Consider the following 18,632-nt stretch of genomic DNA (forward strand, 5'->3'; position numbering starts at 1 on the left):
CAAACCTAATATGTCACTGTCAGCGGAGCTACGCAGGCATTTAGCGAATTGCATTAAATAGATGGCTTCGCTGAAACCGCATGAATTTAATATGTGATGGGATCTGGAAGCTATTAGTGTGACATGGCAAAGTACTGGGAGCTTGGCAGCTCTGGACTTTATCCATGAACTCAGGAAACTCATGTAAAAACTTGTGTGTGTGTGTAGGAAAATGTCTCTCCTGTTTAAGGAAAAGGCTCGGGTGTACGCTAGCGAAAACACAAGCAAAATTATGAAAGTCCCCCACCAGTTTACAGTAAGTCATTGCTGCTGGCCTACACTGGAGCGGAGCCTGGGGCTGGAGAGGGTCTGTGCGTCGGGCTGGAGGGGAAGGAGGGACACAAGACGCGTCCATGTGCTGGAGCCACTCGCGCAGGCGGCTGCTCGCCAGCCTGGGCTCGAAGCCTGCGCTTCAGGAAACGCTTCGAGGCAGCGGGGCACGGCCCTGCTGCTGTAATAAACCACGTACAGGGGAATCCCAGGCGCAGAAATAATCCATGCAGAAATTACCAGGCATCACTGTTTTTACGGTGCCTTGCATGCAGAAGCGTCTCCCCGAGCACTTTACCAACGGCCTGAGCTGCCACGTGGGGAGGGCTGAGGCGAGCCGGGCACAGGGACCAGGGGAGCTGCTGGAGGAGGGATGCTTTCCCCAAGGACCTCTGCAACCTCACGACTGATTTCCTGCTGCCAACCGCTTTCTCGGCAGCTCTCGGCGCCGTCTGCCCAGTGAAGCCCTGCTCGTTCCAGCTGGACGTGCCCCGTGCTTCACTCCCTCTTGGATTGCCCGGGCCGTGTTTGCCTTGTCCCTGCCAGGGGCGTCAGCTCTGGTTTGGCCGATGGCGCGGGCTCTCCCTGCTTTACCCCACCAGCTGCAGGCGCTCCCAGTGGAAACTGCTCCTCTTCCTCTTTACTGGCAACGTCTTGGGGTGTCTTTGCTTCAAAGGCTGAGGATGCCAGTGCTGTTACAACAGCAACAAGTCAGCCTCAGCTCAAGCATGAGCTAAGAGGCATTTTCCATCTCTGTTCTAAGCGAGCCCATAAATTAATTTACTTTCCTCTGGCTTCCACACATTCCCCAGCACCTGGAGACGCCCCGTTTTGCAGGTCTCAAGCAACTAGAGTGAAGGTACGCGGGAGCGGTGAGAGGATGGGCGCACTTCAAAGCACTGTCCGGCCGCCGCTTCGGGAAGGACCTCCTGCATGTTCTGCCACCCTTGTGCACCACGTCCGGCTCCTTGTGCACCTCCTTGGCCCGAGCCCCCTCCTTTTCCCACCACGCTGGTGGCAGCGTGGGCGCTCCCAGGGGCTGCGCTGGAGGAGAGGCAGCTGGTCAGATGGCAGCATCCCCGGCGGTGGATTTCGCCTGCGAGCACGGCGCTGGCCGGGCCCCGGAGCAGCAGGTGGCTGCAGACCCGCCGCCATGGGAAAGGCAAGAGAATGAGGAGGTTTTTTCAAAGCCACATTCAAGGGCTCCATTTGTAAATCGTTCCATGTTCCCAAACAGCGGCTGTGGGGAAATTCACGCTGGGTCCAGGTTGCTGCAAAGCTTGACGGGAAACCAAGATTTATGCCCTATATTAGTCTGCTTAATCCTTCGTTCGCTGGGCTGAAATCACAGCAGCCTTCTGCGCGTTCATGGGCTGCACCTAGACAGCGTTAAATATCCCCGGCAGCCTGAAAGCAAGACAAATCCGATGAAGAGACTTGCCAGCGCCGACCGCCCCGCGCGCGCCGTCCGCCGGTGCGTGCCCCCCGTGCCCGCGCAGCACCGCGAGCCGCTCCGGGCGCGGGCCTGGCTGCACGCGCCGGGGGGAGGCAGCAGGCGCTGACAGCGATGACTGATGAGTCTCAATAGTCAGGGTCTGCTCTTACACAAACTGCCTTCATCAGCAACTTGCTGCTACCATCAGTTAATCTTCCTGCAAAAGGTACACTCCCGGTACATTTGTACGTTTCCTCTCCCAGTAACCTAATCTACCATCTAGTTTATGCATACATGCTCTGAGGGGTTTTTTATATATATTTTTTTTTCTAAGCAATCAATCTGTGTGGCTTGGAGCTGCAACTGAATTTAAATACCAGGGTTTTCATTATCTCCAACACAGGAAAAAGAAAGGAGGGAGAGGGACACTGGAAATAGAAGGAAATAAATTCCAATCTCTTGAACAATATATTTGAAAGCGCGCATATTTCTGCAACCATATAATGCCTAGTGTATTATACAAAATCTTTTTCTGCAATAGTAATATATTGGAAGGTAGACTGCAGAGTCCCTTTGACTGCATTTTTGCTATCCTTCCCACTGTCTCATGATGCATTTGAGTACTCTGGAACTAGTTCATAGGATTTGCACTGCATTGCCTTTTAAAGACCCCCTGAAGAGACCTAGATCCTGTTCCGCCAGTAGATACACACACTGACTGAAAGATCTCCCACCAGGAGACAGACCTGACACATGGGGAGGGGGACGAGAGTAGAGGGTGGGGAAGGGGCAGTTATTTGCCACGGGTAGGGCAGCGCCAAGAGCAGAGCGGGGAGCTGCCACCGCCCAGGGCCGAACGGGAGGCAGGGCATTACCCCAGAGCTGCCTGCGGACCGTATTCCCAACACATGCGACACACAGAAGCGTCAGTTTATTGGAACCGAAGAAGCCTGCGCCGGTGGCAGGTGACACGCTTTCAGGACCTGGTAGCTCCATTTCAGCGAGCTTGGGACAGGCCACGTTGTCTCCTAAAATTTCAATTAGTAAAAAATAAATAAATGATTCCTGGGTTGGGTTAGCTCGAGACTCTTGTGCCGTAAGAGCAGCCCCCCCAGTGCACGGATTAATTAGCTGCAGCATGTAAATGCCCTTGTGCAGTAAATCACCCGGTCGCTCCTCCTGCAGTGCCTGCCGTTACAGCTCTCTGGGGCAGAGATGCCCTGGGCAGGGAGGGGGAAGCCCTGCCCCATCTCTGCCCTCCTCCTGCCGGGACCAGGCCACCGCTTCGCTTCGGCAGGGCGACGTCTCCACGCCGAGCCGCGGACCTGACACCCCGCTGCAGGCAGCCAAGGCCGGTCCAGCGCCGCCGGCGAGATGCCCTGGGGCTGTTAAAGGGCTCACGGGGGCTCCTGCGGAAAACGGTGCCCCAAAACCATGTGCCACGCACCCCTCCAGCCCCGGCCTCGCGCACGCCCTTCCGCAGCCCCGTCAGTCCCCGCCTGTTACCTGCTTTGTGAGTGGTAACAGCAGCAGGGCCAGCAGTGAAAGCAATGCCCAGCAAAAATAACCTGCAATGGATCTCCCCCGGCACAAGCGGCACCACGCTGCGCCCACGCCGGGGCCTTGGGTTTCCCACCTGCGGAGCCGTGTCTCACGGGCTGACCCTCGCTCCTCCGGGGACACAAACCCCGGCGTCCCACCCCTGCGCCCACCTCGTGCCCCGACCAGCACCCGCGTGCAAAAACCGCTGCCTTCCCCCGTAGCCTGGTCTGGGGTGGAAGCACGCCGTTCACCTTGCGTTTGCCCTTCTTTTCTGTTGTAGCTAAGAAAGGGAGAGTGAAGCACCCCGTGCTGCCCCGCGCACAGCCTCTGCGCATCGGCGTGGTCTCCCGGGGGGCAGCGGGGCCCCGGGGACCCTCCGCCTCTGCCGAGCTCAGCACCCGCGGGGGCTCAACGCCGTCTCACTTGCTACCGCATCCACACGCTAAGCAAACATCTCCCGGTCTCCCAGCAAACCCTTGGTGTAGTAATATTGAGTTTTCATCCACAGTTTTTCAGTGTAGCTGGTGGGATGCCAGGTTTCGAGAAGATTATTTGGACTTAAAAGGATTTGCGATTTGTTCTACATTTATGCAGCATCTATTACAGCGGGCCCTCGGTGACGCTGCGGAGGCGGGAGCTTGTTACCGACGGCCCGCATCAGGAGGCTGGAAGGCGCTCGGTGCCCGGCGCCGACCCTCGCGCAGTGCCCAGACCCCAGGGACGCCCACGCCGGGGCCGGCCCACACGCGCAGAGGGTCGCAGCACCTACAGATTCCCCAATGGTTACATTTCTGATCCCTGAGAAAATAATGTGCAAGTAGTATCTTTCCATACCCCCAAAGCAGTATCTTCTGCCACACTTGTCTGGTTTTAAACACTCACTCTCCTCCCTTGAGGTGCTACACGAGAGTCAAATGGATTTGCTGTGGCAGGAGCTCTAGAGGGGGAAACCTCTTTTGCATTATTTAAAATTTCCAGTGCTGAAAAATTGATGATTGCACAAAAAGTGCTCTGAGTTCGGGCAATTTTCGGGCGAAGTTTCCTGGGAGTCTTGCCCAGCGTCAAGGCAAGCTCCAGCGCCCGTGTGTGCTTGGCTCCCGCACGTGAGCGTGTGGGTCCAGGGCCGGACCTGCCCCGGCTGCAGCTCCCCAGGGACGGGGGCAGGGGCACAGGCGGCCACGGCGGCTGGCTGGCATCCCGCCGGAGGGTGGGGAAGGCAGCTCGGTTCACGGCAAGGCTCCTCTCTTGCATTAAATACAGCCGGGAAGGCCAGGTCAGCGCGCTCGGTCACATAAATCATCTGACGTTTTGACTGTGTGTGTGTGATAAAACAGCTCTGAGCAACAGCTCTGGCCATTAAATCATGATGCCCCACGCGGGACCGGGTGAACCGGTCACCCACCAGCATCCTCCGAGCGCCCGCGCGGCGGATCCCGGGAGGGCAGGTCCTCGGCTGGGGAAATGGTCCTGCTTTCGCCTCCCCCCCACTTCAGTGGCCCTTTTGCAGAGGAAGAAATTCAAATTGCACCTTAAAACATGCCCTTACTTTGTCTTTTCTCCCCAGCTTCCCCCCTCCCAAAGGGCTGTTTAGCAGTGAGCTGGGGAGGAGGGTGTCTGAGGAGCAGCGGATGGGGGGCGTGCACCAGGTGCTGCCTGTAGCAGACCCTGAGCCCAGGCTCTGGGCAGCCCCCAGAGTTTTAAGATTAAATAAACTTTGTGCAGGCAGCGGTGAGACCCCTGGGGCAGCAATTATTTCATACTCCGAGCCTGTACAAGTGGCCGGACCTACCCACGGGGACGCTCCTGCACCCTGGGGGATGCTGCGGCGCCGGGGCAGGACCACGCACGCCGCCGGCTCCCCCGCGAGCGCGTGGGGCTGTGGGTGCAAATCAGCCAGGGGACCCCATCCCAGCACGGCCTCGAAGGAACGCGGCCGGGGTCTGCAGGCGAGGCTTCGCGCTCCCAGCCCACGCTCCCGCTGCTCTCGGTGCAGGCTCCCCGGCCCCTTCGGCACGAGACATGCCTTTTCCTCCCTCTTTTCCTTTTTTTCTATATTTTTTTTTCCTCCCAGGGAGAATTGTACAGAGGCTGATGGTTTTATTTTACATGAATCACTGATGATCTAACAAATTAATTACCTGCTCACTCCTTCCCTCGTGCGTGAGGTCATGGGAGGCTGGGTGGGGGCAGCTCGCCGCCCCCCGCTCGGTGGCATCATAGCTCCTACTTTAAAGACCAGAGACAAATGTCAAAATTGCCAGTTTAGGTTAAAATCAGATTTAAATGTCTCTTACTAAACACAGAGGCACACAAACTCAATATGTCATCTTTAATGGTTCAGAACAAAGCCTAGAAAAATAGTGTCCCAGCACACAGGAATTTTATAACCTTTGATATATAGCTTTCATTATTAGCAATAATTTCTGTAAGTGCATCCGGATTCGCAGGGACACATATTGAATAATAATTCTACTCGTTTTGAGTTGCTCCCCGGTCCCTGCCCCTGCAGACCCTTCGCCCCGGCCGGCTGGCCTGGGCAGCGCCGCCCCAGCCCTTCGTCCTCCTCTTCTGCCTTTCACAAAAACAGGCCCGGGTTGTCTTTTTCGTTCGTCTACTTTTTGGGTTTTGGCCAACACCCGCTTCTCCCTCCCTCGCTCTTTTGTCATGATATTAAAATCTAATTACCCAGACAACTCTCTTCACCTAAGTCATCAACAGGCCCAATTATTTCTCCGGCGTGCACAGCCCCCCGTGTATGCACACACAAGCACACGCATAAAGCGATGAACAATAAAAAGGCATTCGCTAACCTCCGCCTTTTTTCACAGTCAGGCTTCAAGTTCACATGTGAATTTATGCCAGTTTTGACATTAGCAGGAAAAATTAACAGTTCTCACAAAAAAAAAAAAAAAGAAACTTGCACAAAAGAGGTTTTGTGTTTCAAGCAGAATAAATTATAGTGTGATGTTATTAAAACACTTAGTTGTTAAGTTGCCAAGAAAATCCAGTATATTCACACGGACTCGAGGACCTGTCTCCATGCAAAGTAATTAAATTAGATTTATGGGCTGCATTACATCAGTGTTTGATAGTTCATTTTTCCTTTCTTCATATTTTGTCCTGCTTTATTAGAGCATGTGACAGATGGTAAAAATAGTGTGAAGTTTCTTGGCCCTGTGCTAAATCCCCCTTCGGTAGTATATCTCTCTTCTGTCAGTTCTCCCCAGCGATGATAAATTAACCTCTCCTCTTCTATCCCAAGTGTGGCAGTAAAGCACTCTTTGACACAGCACTATCACTTTATCTTAATCTGTGCTGTTCTAGGGGCGGGGTGGGGAAGGAAGCTAAAGGCAGATGATGCAATCGCTACCACGAGTTTAAAAAAAAAAAAAGAAAAAGAAAAAGATTTATTGTGTCAAAGAAAAGAAAAAAAAAAAAAAACGGAAAGCCAGGAAGAGCGCTGATTTATAGAACCTGCTTTGTTGCGTGGGTATGTATATGTGTACACGCGCGCACGTATATATTTGCCCATTCGCAGCGTCCCCTCTTGCAGCAGGTCAGAGATAAGGCTCTTTTCTGATTTACTGACATCTGGACCCTCGCGTTGCCCCGCACCCTCGCCCACCGCTGCCCCGTGATTTCTCCAGCCGGCCGATGGGCAGAGGCTCTTCCCCTCCCGCCAGCTGCGGTCATTTATCTCCTGGTCGCCCGCTTGCTGCTTTTGCCGCAAGGCAGCGCGGCAATCGCCCTGCCCAGGGTCCCGCGGGCTGTCCCCCCCGCGTCCCCTCCCAAGGCCTCGGGGCTCTGGTTGGGACCCTGTCCCTGCTCTCCAGAAGAGAGCTTTGCAGAGCAAACCCCAGCAGGGTCCTGTGGCCTTTTAGAGCACGAGGAGGGTGGTGAAGCGAAATGAACTCACAGGTTTCCTTCTAGTGAGACAGGGCGGGAGCCACGAGTATTCTCAGGCGATCTCGGGGCAGGGCAGAGAGGGTGAGTGAAGGCAAAAATAGGCATCAGGAGGTGTAACAAGGGGAAAGCCCTTCCCTGGGGAATCCCCCGGTGTCTGTCTGGTAGTGAGGTGTTGCATTAAGATGGCAATACTTGACATATGGAGATCCAAAGATAGCAATATCCCTAAGTTTAAAGTACTGAGACAAATGGAGCCAGCCCTCAGCTACCTCTTGGTCCACCCCACCCGCTAGTGCCCAGCTCAGAAGACACAGCCTGGGTCCTGCCTGCTATTTCGGGAGTCGGAGACCTCAGCTTTCTCCCAAACTAAAGATGTCCTAATACAGAAAAGGTCTGGGGGATTGGCCATGTGTGGGTAGCTCCTTGCTCGCTGGGGATTAAGGCTGCCTCTCAAAGACGCTTGGCACGTGGTATATGAACAGACACCTTGGGGATGCCCAATAATAGCACAAAAATTGAACTCAGGCACCCACCAGCTAGAGGAGCTGGAGCTGCAGGCTGTATTTGGTCTGGGCCGTGTGCTCCCCGGTCCGGCATGGGGTCACCCAGTGGGACAACTTCATACTGGGTGTTTTGTTAGCTTACTGCGAAGCCAAGTCAGTCCACTTTCCCTTCTGATGCCGCATCCCTCGCTCCCTCCATTTAAAAACGAATTCCTACCCGTACAGGGGCCATTCACTGTACATCTTTCCTTCCTCCTCAGCCCGGTTTCAACTGGAAGGAGTTGGTTGAAGCGTTCGGTCACCTGGACTGTAACTAAAGACCACGGCGCATCCCTCACAGGTGAGACTGTCACGGCTCCGAGCGTCCCCCTGCCGCCCCGAGGCGAGTGGCAGAGCCCGCAGCGCCGGCCCGCCGCGTCTCCGGCCAGCGCAAAGCAGGAGCGACGCCGGTTCCAGCCAGAGGGTCGCAGAGGTGTGAGAGAGCTGGGGAAGCGGAGCAGGGGCCGCCTGCAAGTGGCTCCCTCGTCACCCCTGGGTCACTCCGGGGCACCCCCGTGAGTGCTGAGCCCGGAGGGGGCTGCAGTCCGGGCAGCCGAGCAGGGCAGCTGCGGCAGGTCATCGCGGTCGGTTAGAGCGAGACATTAAGGCCCAGCTATAGAATTTTTAATTCGTAGATCAATAACCAGATAATACTAATGGTGGTGTCGATGCAACTTAAACCCCTTAAGAAGAACTGTGGCGTAGTGGGTGCAGCCAGGATCCAGGGCCAGCCTGGCTGCGTCGCTGAGCGTGCAGTCTGGGGGCAGAGCTGGAGGCTTTTCTGGTTAAAAAAGAATATAAAGTTTCAAAAAAATGGCTATTTCGCTTTTGTAAATAAAAGCTGAAGCCCCTGCAGCACTTCTAGACCAGCCCCAAACTGGTGAGTGCTTAAAAGGAAGACACTGATCACTTTGTTGTTGCCATCAGCACAAATATATTAAAATAGCAGCTGGCACCCACGCCTCATGTCAGTTCCGGACTAATAAGGAACCGAGAGACTCTCCCGGAGAGTTTACAGGGTGAATAGACTGCTGGCGGTGATGACAGTGGGATTAACCGTGTCCCCACCCGTCCAACTGCAGGCAGGTCAGACCAACCTGCCTCCTGCGGCGCAGGCACCGAGCCGAGGGTGTATTTAAAATGAAAACAAAAACCCCACTGAAACCAAACCCTCAGCTGTGCCTGCAGCTCTCCCTGGGACAGACGTGGTGACGGGGGTCACAGTGAGGGGTGGCATTGCACTGCGGCACAGGGGTCACAGTGAGGGGTGGCATTGCACTGTGGGATGGGGGTCACAGCGAGGGGTGGCATTGCACTGCGGCACAGGGGTCACAGCGAGGGGTGGCATTGCACTGCGGGATGGGGGTCACAGCGAGGGGTGGCATTGCACTGCGGCACAGGGGTCACAGCGAGGGGTGGCATTGCACTGCGGCACATGGGGGTCACAGCGAGGGGTGGCATTGCACTGCGGCACATGGGGGGGTCACAGCGAGGGGTGGCACTGCACTGCGGGATGGGGGTCACAGCGAGGGGTGGCATTGCACTGCGGCACATGGGGGGGTCACAGCGAGGGGTGGCATTGCACTGCGGCACAGGGGGGTCACAGCGAGGGGTGGCATTGCACTGCGGGATGGGGGTCACAGCGAGGGGTGGCATTGCACTGCGGCAGAGGGGGGTCACAGCGAGGGGTGGCATTGCACTGCGGGATGGGGGTCACAGCGAGGGGTGGCATTGCACTGCGGCAGAGGGGGGTCACAGCGAGGGGTGGCATTGCACTGCGGCAGAGGGGGGTCACAGCGAGGGGTGGCATTGCACTGCGGGATGGGGGTCACAGCGAGGGGTGGCATTGCACTGCGGCACAGGGGGGGTCACAGCGAGGGGTGGCATTGCACTGCGGGATGGGGGTCACAGCGAGGGGTGGCATTGCACTGCGGCACAGGGGGGGTCACAGCGAGGGGTGGCATTGCACTGCGGCACAGGGGGGTCACAGCGAGGGGTGGCATTGCACTGCGGGATGGGGGTCACAGCGAGGGGTGGCATTGCACTGCGGCACAGGGGGGGTCACAGCGAGGGGTGGCATTGCACTGCGGGATGGGGGTCACAGCGAGGGGTGGCATTGCACTGCGGCACAGGGGTCACAGCGAGGGGTGGCATTGCACTGCGGGATGGGGGTCACAGCGAGGGGTGGCATTGCACTGCGACACAGGGGTCACAGCGAGGGGTGGCATTGCACTGCGGGATGGGGGTCACAGTGAGGGGTGGCATTGCACTGCGGCAGAGGGGGGTCACAGCGAGGGGTGGCATTGCACTGCGGGACGGGGGTCACAGCGAGGGGTGGCATTGCACTGCGGGATGGGGGTCACAGTGAGGGGTGGCATTGCACTGCGGCAGAGGGGGGTCACAGCGAGGGGTGGCATTGCACTGCGGGATGGGGGTCACAGCGAGGGGTGGCATTGCACTGCGGCACATGGGGGGTCACAGCGAGGGGTGGCATTGCACTGTGGCACAGGGGGGTCACAGCGAGGGGTGGCACTGCACTGCGGGATGGGGGTCACAGCGAGGGGTGGCATTGCACTGCGGGATGGGGGTCACAGCGAGGGGTGGCATTGCACTGCGGGATGGGGGTCACAGTGAGGGGTGGCATTGCACTGCGGCAGAGGGGGGTCACAGCGAGGGGTGGCATTGCACTGCGGCACATGGGGGGTCACAGCGAGGGGTGGCATTGCACTGCGGCAGAGGAGGGTCACAGCGAGGGGTGGCATTGCACTGCGGGATGGGGGTCACAGCGAGGGGTGGCATTGCACTGCGGCAGAGGGGGGTCACAGCAAGGGGTGGCATTGCACTGCGGCACAGGGGTCACAGCGAGGGGTGGCATTGCACTGCGGGATGGGGGTCACAGCGAGGGGTGGCATTGCACTGCGGGATGGGGGTCACAGCGAGGGGTGGCATTGCACTGCGGCAGAGGGGGGTCACAGCGAGGGGTGGCATTGCACTGCGGCACATGGGGGGTCACAGCGAGGGGTGGCATTGCACTGCGGCAGAGGAGGGTCACAGCGAGGGGTGGCATTGCACTGCGGGATGGGGGTCACAGCGAGGGGTGGCATTGCACTGCGGCACAGGGGGGGTCACAGCGAGGGGTGGCATTGCACTGCGGCAGAGGGGGGTCACAGCGAGGGGTGGCATTGCACTGCAGGATGGGGGTCACAGCGAGGGGTGGCATTGCACTGCGGCAGAGGGGGGTCACAGCGAGGGGTGGCATTGCACTGCGGCAGAGGGGGGTCACAGCGAGGGGTGGCATTGCACTGCGGGATGGGGGTCACAGTGAGGGGTGGCATTGCACTGCGGCAGAGGGGGGTCACAGCGAGGGGTGGCATTGCACTGCGGGATGGGGGTCACAGCGAGGGGTGGCATTGCACTGCGGCAGAGGGGGGTCACAGCGAGGGGTGGCATTGCACTGCGGGATGGGGGTCACAGCGAGGGGTGGCATTGCACTGCGGGATGGGGGTCACAGCGAGGGGTGGCATTGCACTGCGGGATGGGGGTCACAGAGACACTCAGAACGTGACTCCAGGCGAGAATAACAGTTCGCCGACCCGCCATCGTGTCCATCAGACCTTGCACGTTGCTCGTAAAGCCTCATCTTGACAGGCAGCGATGGAGGCAGAAGCAGCCCACGAGCTCTGGCAGGGGCTGAGGCAGAGTTTGGGGTGTGCTGTGTTCCCTGGGCACCACCGAGCACGGGGAGCCTCTGCCTCCCACCCCTGCACCGCGCGGGTCTGCAGGTCTGAGCGCATTAAGTAGCCAATCACACTGCATTATGAGCCCAAGTAATGCTTATCATTAAACCTGTAATTTATTTCTTCTGTATTTCATAAAATGTGAAATATCACCACTCATCGGGTGCCCAGAGAGAACGGGGATGCTCCATTAAGTTCGACACTGCTCCTCCATAAGATGCAGTAATTATATGCGGCTTTTTTTACTGCTAAGTTCCTACTTGCAGATGCTAACAAAAGAAATAAGCTTTTAATCCAAACATAATTAATATGAATTACCTCCACAGTACACCCTGGCTTTGCACCATTAAACTTAATTTTTGTTTTGCATGATAATTGTGTTATCATTACCATTTATAGGAGAACTCGGGGACCTTCACTTTGTTTTCAGCCAAGACCAAAGGCACTAGAAATGGCTATTGACGGTCTCACTGCCTTGCAGAGTCCGGGGGAATTATTGGCCTTGTCTGGCCTTGGTTTCGTCTTCGCCATGGCCAGCCTTGCTGGGTCGGTTCCACGATCCCCGCTGTGCCGTCCCTGCAGGCGGGCGATGGGGTCCGTGCTACAAACCCTCCGTGCCCGTGCCTGGGCTCTGCCGGCGGCGGGTGCAGCAGCGCAGCCCCTGCCACCCTGCAGCTCGTGGGGCCACCCCACGCTTCAGAGGGACACGGGGGAAATTAACCTCATGAGCTGTGGCTGCGCATCCACCCCTGGTGCTGGGGCGGGCGCGGGGCAGGGCAGGAGGACGGGCAGGGGCCCCCCTGGGAGCCCTCCACCGGCAGGGAATGACACTCCCGTCCTCGGGATGCAGCGAGAGCTGGTGCGTGGAGCACGGAGCAGGGTGCCGAAGCCTCCCCAGGCACAGCCCAGAACCACCCAGCACAGCGTCCAGGCCCCCACCACTGCCTTCGAAAAGCAGAGTCAGCAACCCCAGAAGAAAAGCAGGGTCTGTACCCTGCAGACCCCAAACCCATGGGGCCATCCTGAAGTCCCGTTGCTAATTAACTGCCCAGCCCCGTGTGAGGAGTTTGTGCAGTCACATTTCAGGAAGAAGGGAGATGAAATCAAGTCCCGTAATTATTTATTGGAATTACAGCCCCTGTCGAAGAGGACTGAATTACTGCAGACTCCATTAGCTGGCTCGCTCTGTATGGGAGAGAGGGAATGAGAAAATGATGGATGAGAAAGACAGAGAGAATTTTTAAAAATAAAAGGGAAAGAAATGAGAGACGGAAGGGGCAAAGAGAGGGGAGAGGCGGGGAAGGGCCCCTCCCGGACCCGCGTTCTCCCTGCCCGAGCGGCCCCCATCGCGGTGCCCGGCGGGGCCAGCTCGCTCCGGAGGCAGGGGCGTTTTGCAGGCACCAGTCCCGCAGCAGCGCTGGCCCAGCGCCGCGGGGACGATGTGCCGGCGCAGGGAGGAGGCGAGCTCGCCAGGGGAAAAAGCCAGAATTTTCCTGCGGATGGGTCCCTCTGCCAAGGGCAGGCAGAGGCTCCTCCAAGCGTGACCTGGTCTTGCTGGCGGTTCTGGATTTGGGGCTTTAAGCACGTGCAGTGCTTAAAATGAGACGTTACAGCTCTGCTGCGAGGCTCTGGCAGCTGGGTGGGCAGGGAACCCCCCGTGCCCCTCCTCACCCGGCTGACCTTGCTCAGCACCTTCACTGCAGGCTCCGGGGAGCTCGGTCAGCTTCGGTGCTGCTACAAACAAGGGTAGTTACTGCCAGGGAGCCCTGCAGCGGCGCTGGGAAGGCACGGGGAGAGGTGCTGGCTCCTTTTCTGCTCAGGCCTGGGAGGGAGTGAGGGGGATGATGGAGGATGCAGCTGATGTTATCAAAGAAGCTGGCCAAGAGAGGAGATAAACAAATGCAAAGAAATTACATCGCTGAGCCCGAGGAAGAGGTGGCTGTCACTGTTGAAAGTTTTCTCTGCAGTTGTCTGTAATCAGCACTTTGAATGATTGCATAAATATATTAATTACACTAATTAATTTCCCCAGGAAAGAGGCTTCAGTAGCTGGAGACAGCAGGTATCTGAAGGAGAGCATGAGCATCATTTTGCAGGCAGCGCACTCTCGGCAAATTCCTTAATTAGGGCTGCTCTCTGACACTGAAGTTTGGTCCGGGGATGAGTCTTTAAAAAAAAAAGAACATCTCAGTGCAAAACATTTTAGGAAACACGAAGAGATCTAACAGGAGGCTAATTAACGGGCAGGCTGGAAGCAGCCGCCTGGTGCCCGAGCCCACCCAGCACGGTGCTGGTGGGGGGTCCTGCCCGGCCGGGGCCACGGCTCAGGAGCGGGACCCGGGTCGGGGCGCAGGGTGGGCACCGGGGCACCGCACAAACAGCCTCAGGGGGCAGTTCGTGGGGTGACCTGCTAAACACCCCATGGTCCCCTGAGCTCCCCGGTGCTTGTGTCCCCTCGGTGAAGGTGTTGGGAGCCGATTAGATGGAGCCCTGCGGGCGGGCAGCTGAACCGCGCGGCCCGGGGAAAGCCCAGCAACAGCCCCTCGTGTCTTTGGTTCCTGCAGTGTTGCGAAGTCACTGTCACTCTGCAGAAACACCCTGCAGCGCTACCTGTCCCTGTCTAAGGGCAAACCCAAACCCCTCTGCCCCGTCCTCTGCCCTCCTCTCTTGCCTTGTTTGCTTTCCACTCCACGCTGGCTTTTTAAAGGCCATTTTTAGATGGAGTGAGTGATGCACAAGCCGCTGTGCCCCCCATCCCCTTCCCAACCTGCCTCCTGATAATAATGAGCCCAGACACTTTTATTATCATTATTAATTAGCACTTTCAAGCAATGGAATTAAATCAATATGGTGGACTGAAACTAATTTTAACAAGCCATTGAGATCCATCATCAGGACTTTTATCTACATAAATGCCACTAAACTCAGCTCGTTAGTGTAACATTAGCTGGAAAAGGGCGGGGGGAGAGAAGGGAGACTGGCGGGGTTTTAATTAGGAAGACATAAACCATGGCACAATTTTTCTTCTTTGATTTGCTTTTAATCTCGTCCATGAGCTCTCCTGGTGCCCTGGCTGATTATCACTCTGTTCACCTCCTCTCAGGAAGCAAAGGCAGGAGGAAGGAGAACAGGGGGAGCAGAGAGGGCAAACCCGAGGAGAGGTGCTTGGCCGGGGTGGCTCTGCTGGGCCGCTCGCCTTCACCGCGCTGGCGTCGGACGCTGCGGGATGCAGGGGGCTGCGGGGCTGAGCTGTACCGGGGTGCAGGATACCATGGGGTGCTGTGGGGCATCTGCAGTGTCCCCTGCACTGGGGAGCTTCCCACGGCGTTTCACCAGCCTGTTCTCCCCTGAGCCCTTTGCACGTCTCCCCCAGTGCCTCTGAAGCCTGACTTTCACCCTCTTGCTCTTCCTCGGACCCAAAGCAGACGGGGGTTTGCTGTGCACTGCAGCCCCAGCCCGGGTTTTGGGAGGCCGGGGAGGTCGCTGGGGTCCCTTTGAAGCTGGGGGAGGCTGACTTGCTGCTCCGAGGGGAGGAGGGCAATGGGAGGATGATGACGTTGATCACCAGAGCACCTTACTCTTCTTTCCCTTGCTGAGGAAGAGCTGGTGGTGGGGTGAGGATCTGCAGAGCCTCTTTCAGGTTGGGCTGTAACCAAGGACTATAAAATTGCTGGGTGCTGGGATTAGTGGGCTATAAATGGGGCTGGGGAGCAGATCTCCAGCTCTTCCCAAAGCCCCTGCAGAGCTATGTAGGTGAGCAGGAGAGCAGGGCACACCTGCCCCCTGCACCCCAGTCCTTCCCTGCTGGAGAGGCACCCTCCCGCCATCCCTCGGAGAGCTGGGATCTGCTCTGCTCTGTCAGAGCCCCGCCTTTGGCAGAAATTTTCAGTTCCTTTAGTCCCAAACATACCCTGGGCTTGGACCAAAGGTAACAGAAACCCTCCAGAGCTGCAGGTTTGAGTCAGATGTCATATATTTCAGTTTCTTCTGCAAAGCAGAGAGCTTCAAATGTTTCCTTCTTCCTAGGAAGCCAGATTTCTCCCCACAGGCTGATTGTTGTTTTCCTCTTCCACTTAGCTGTAGGTAGGAAATAAATCCAGGGCCTCTGAGACAACAGGCAGGTTTCTGGCTTTCTAAAACCACCTCTTCTTCGTGTTCTGTCTCCCTGGGATGGCCCGATCCTGCCAGTCCCTGGTCTAAGATGCTGTGGGGGACCTTTGTCTCCCCCAAGCCCACCTTTGCCTCCCACCTCCCTCTGGCATTGCTCAAGGCTGGCTGCTTTTGGCATGATCAAAGTCATCGCCACTCAGCGGCCCCTGCTGCAGACATTGGCGTGCGTGTGGGCTGCAAACTCAGGCCAGGTTTAAAAACCTCTTAAACTTCTCATTAACAGAGCTCAAGTAAGCGGCCAGACTTCAGCGGGGCTGTGCTGGTTTACACCACGCGAGGATAGGTCCCCCGGTGTCATCTTTCCCGATGTCTCTGCCAAACCTTCCTGTGAAATATGACAGATGCACTAGAAAATATTTCCTTTTTGTTTGCTGGATGGGTAATAACTTGCCTTAGAGACAGTCTTTATAGTCAGCACAAAAGTAATTTACCTACATGCAGCGCAACCAGATTGCAATAAATCTGCCACTCTCCGGTCGCGCTGAACGCTGAGCCTGCCCGCGCTTCCCAGCTGCCGGAGACCGGCACCGAGGGCACTGCGCCCCTCGCCCGTCCCCTCCCGCCACCGCCCCCGGCCCGGCGCTGCCAGCTCCCAACCGGAGGTAATGTTTGCAAGCACCGAAAAAAATAAATAAATGGGATGGAGAGCACTGCAATGGCAGCGGGGCCCTAAATCACCAAGCCTTGCCTGTCAGCCAATTTCTCTGCAGAAAGCTCTTAGCAGTTAATTTCTGGCTAATTTATTATCCTTCGGCTTAGCCCTACAGCACCATTAGCAGTACACTGACACAACTGAGTGAAATATTGTCTAATTTATTATCTTATTACTCCTCTGGAACAGGATCAATTAATTACCCATTAAAGTATTTCAGTTGCAGAGATTTATTAGGGGACTCGGCATTTTAACAGATGATTAGTTATATATGTTTGTTTGCCTGAGGAGCGCAGACTAGCAAATGACTGGAGGGGAAGGGGAAAGACACCGAGTCGGGAGGTAGCTAATGGATCTTTTCTTGACTCTCTGAAAATGGAGCAGTCAATGACAAGAATTATCGACTCATTCACTTGCGGTTTTGAGATAACCATATGTACAGGGAGAGAGAGAGGGGGCGAAGGGAAAGGGGAGAAAAAAATCCTCACTCAACTGCTTTTTCCATTCAATAAATTTGCTTCAGAATATATTGGATTGGGGTTTGATGGCTATTTCGTGTTTTGCAGAGTGCTGACACTGGTATGATTCAGTAATTATTGTTTCTTTTAAGTTATTGCTGTAATTTTGCTTTCTAAGATCCCAATCAATTCCCACCTCTCAAGGGCACGCTTGAAAAGCGATATTTGAAAACAGCCCTCTGATAGATTGTGCCGTTAGACAGTGGCTGAGACAAATAGCCTAATCTGGCACAAATTAGCTTGGCTTCCACAGATAGTTTTATACAGCAATGTAAATTATATTGTCAGGGCCAGTCACTTTCCTGCTTAGAGTGCAGCTAACAAGAAGCCATGGAGACATTACTGGTGCTGCCGCTCATTCCCAGGGCTGCTGCAAAGCCATTTGCGAGGCGGGCTGCGCAGAGCCGCGGCAGGCCGGCCCCGTGCCCCCCCCCGGCCCCGCGCCCCCCGGCCCCGCCGCCCGGCTGCTGCCAGGGGCGCACCGGGGTCACCGCGCCGCAGCCCCGGGGCGGCCGGCGCGGGAAGGGAGGTGGGTCGCCGGGGCGCTGGTGGAGGCCGCTGCCTTACGCAGCCCGGATCAATGCTTTACTTGCTCTCCACGGTTACTTGGGCTGGATGGAGACATCTGTTAGCCCCAAGCAGTGACTGATGGGAACGGCAACGTAACGATTCCCAGCCCCTTGGGTGTCTGCCTGTCGATGCGGGCGGCAGCGGATAACTGCAGGCTGCGATGCTCTCCTCCGCCTGCAGCCCCCCGTGGGGCCAGGACCCCTCGGACAGCGGTGGAGGAGGCCGGTCCTTGACTTCCATGGGAAATACCACCTCCACCTTGCTTTCTCCTCACTGGAAGCGGCCCTGGAGCGGATCGCCTGGCCAGAGGGCCTGATCCAGCTGCAGGCGCAAGCGAGCAGCACGTGGAGCAGAGAGCACAGCCCTGCCCAAGCTGGGGCTCCGCGTCCAGCCACGGTGCTGGGGAGCCGGCTCAGATGCCTCCTCCCTGCAAACCCAGCACGAAGGTACTCCTCAGAGGTGCTCCGTCTGAGCCTGCGGGCAGCCGCAGGAGCAGACGAAGCCGAATTTCCCCCTCTGGCAGCTGAAACACATTTTAGATCCTACTGGGTCTTCAGCTTGAGACTGAATGAAATTAGGATGGGCTTAAGCAAGAGGGGAAAGCAGGCTGAGCAAATCGAAATGGAGGGCGAAGGTGAATAATCTGGAACCGCTGTCACAGCACAAGAGCTATGTCAGATGCAAACAGGCTGAAAAGCATCACAAAAAGATGTATTTTTATGCAACTGTTAGCCAACCCATGGAATTCATCACTGCAAGTTACCAGAGATGACCTGAGCAGCATGAAAATGGGATGTTTAGACAACGAAGCGGGTGCATAGCCATTTAATGAGACAGGTTCAATTTAAATCAAGTTATAAGGGATCTGCATCTTGTTTTAAGGCATAAGCAAACTGCAGGCCAGTGGAGACAGGAGGCTCTGCACAATACAACCACGCGGTCCCCGGGGCGCGCTCCCAGGGCTCCTTGCCTCTCATCCCCGAGGTGGGGTCCTGGATTTTGAAATCCTTACTGGAGGAAAGCAGATGGAAACGCAGCCAGAAAGCAGCAAGCTACGCGGGCTGGTGAGAGAGAAGGACTCACACGCTTGCCCAGCCACTTGGTCCTGTCTGAGGAGATCCTCGGTCTCAGATCACGCGTGCAGCAGCAGGTCCGCAACGTGCCTAAGCTGACCTAAAGCAGTTATCTCATCCCATAATACAGAGATAGCTGTGTCAGGAGTGAATTTGTGACTTCAGGGAAAGAAAAAAG

The 18,632-nt window shown here is 56.6% G+C and overlaps 1 long non-coding RNA gene across 2 annotated transcripts in view; it reads left to right on the top strand.

The window, feature by feature from the left end:
• LOC135317078 (uncharacterized) overlaps nucleotides 1–18,632 on the top strand; it is a 92,684-nt gene that overhangs the window by 8,672 nt on the left and 65,380 nt on the right. The window contains exon 3 of one of the 2 annotated variants that reach the window (XR_010376193.1): nucleotides 7,956–8,949. The exons of the other annotated variant lie outside the window; for it this stretch is intronic. This is a non-coding gene — a long non-coding RNA (uncharacterized LOC135317078). Of the gene's footprint in view, nucleotides 1–7,955; nucleotides 8,950–18,632 lie in introns of those variants that run through there. 2 annotated transcript variants of the gene reach the window in all.

This window comes from Phalacrocorax carbo, chromosome 24, assembly GCF_963921805.1.
Source record: "Phalacrocorax carbo chromosome 24, bPhaCar2.1, whole genome shotgun sequence".
Taxonomy (NCBI): domain Eukaryota; kingdom Metazoa; phylum Chordata; class Aves; order Suliformes; family Phalacrocoracidae; genus Phalacrocorax; species Phalacrocorax carbo.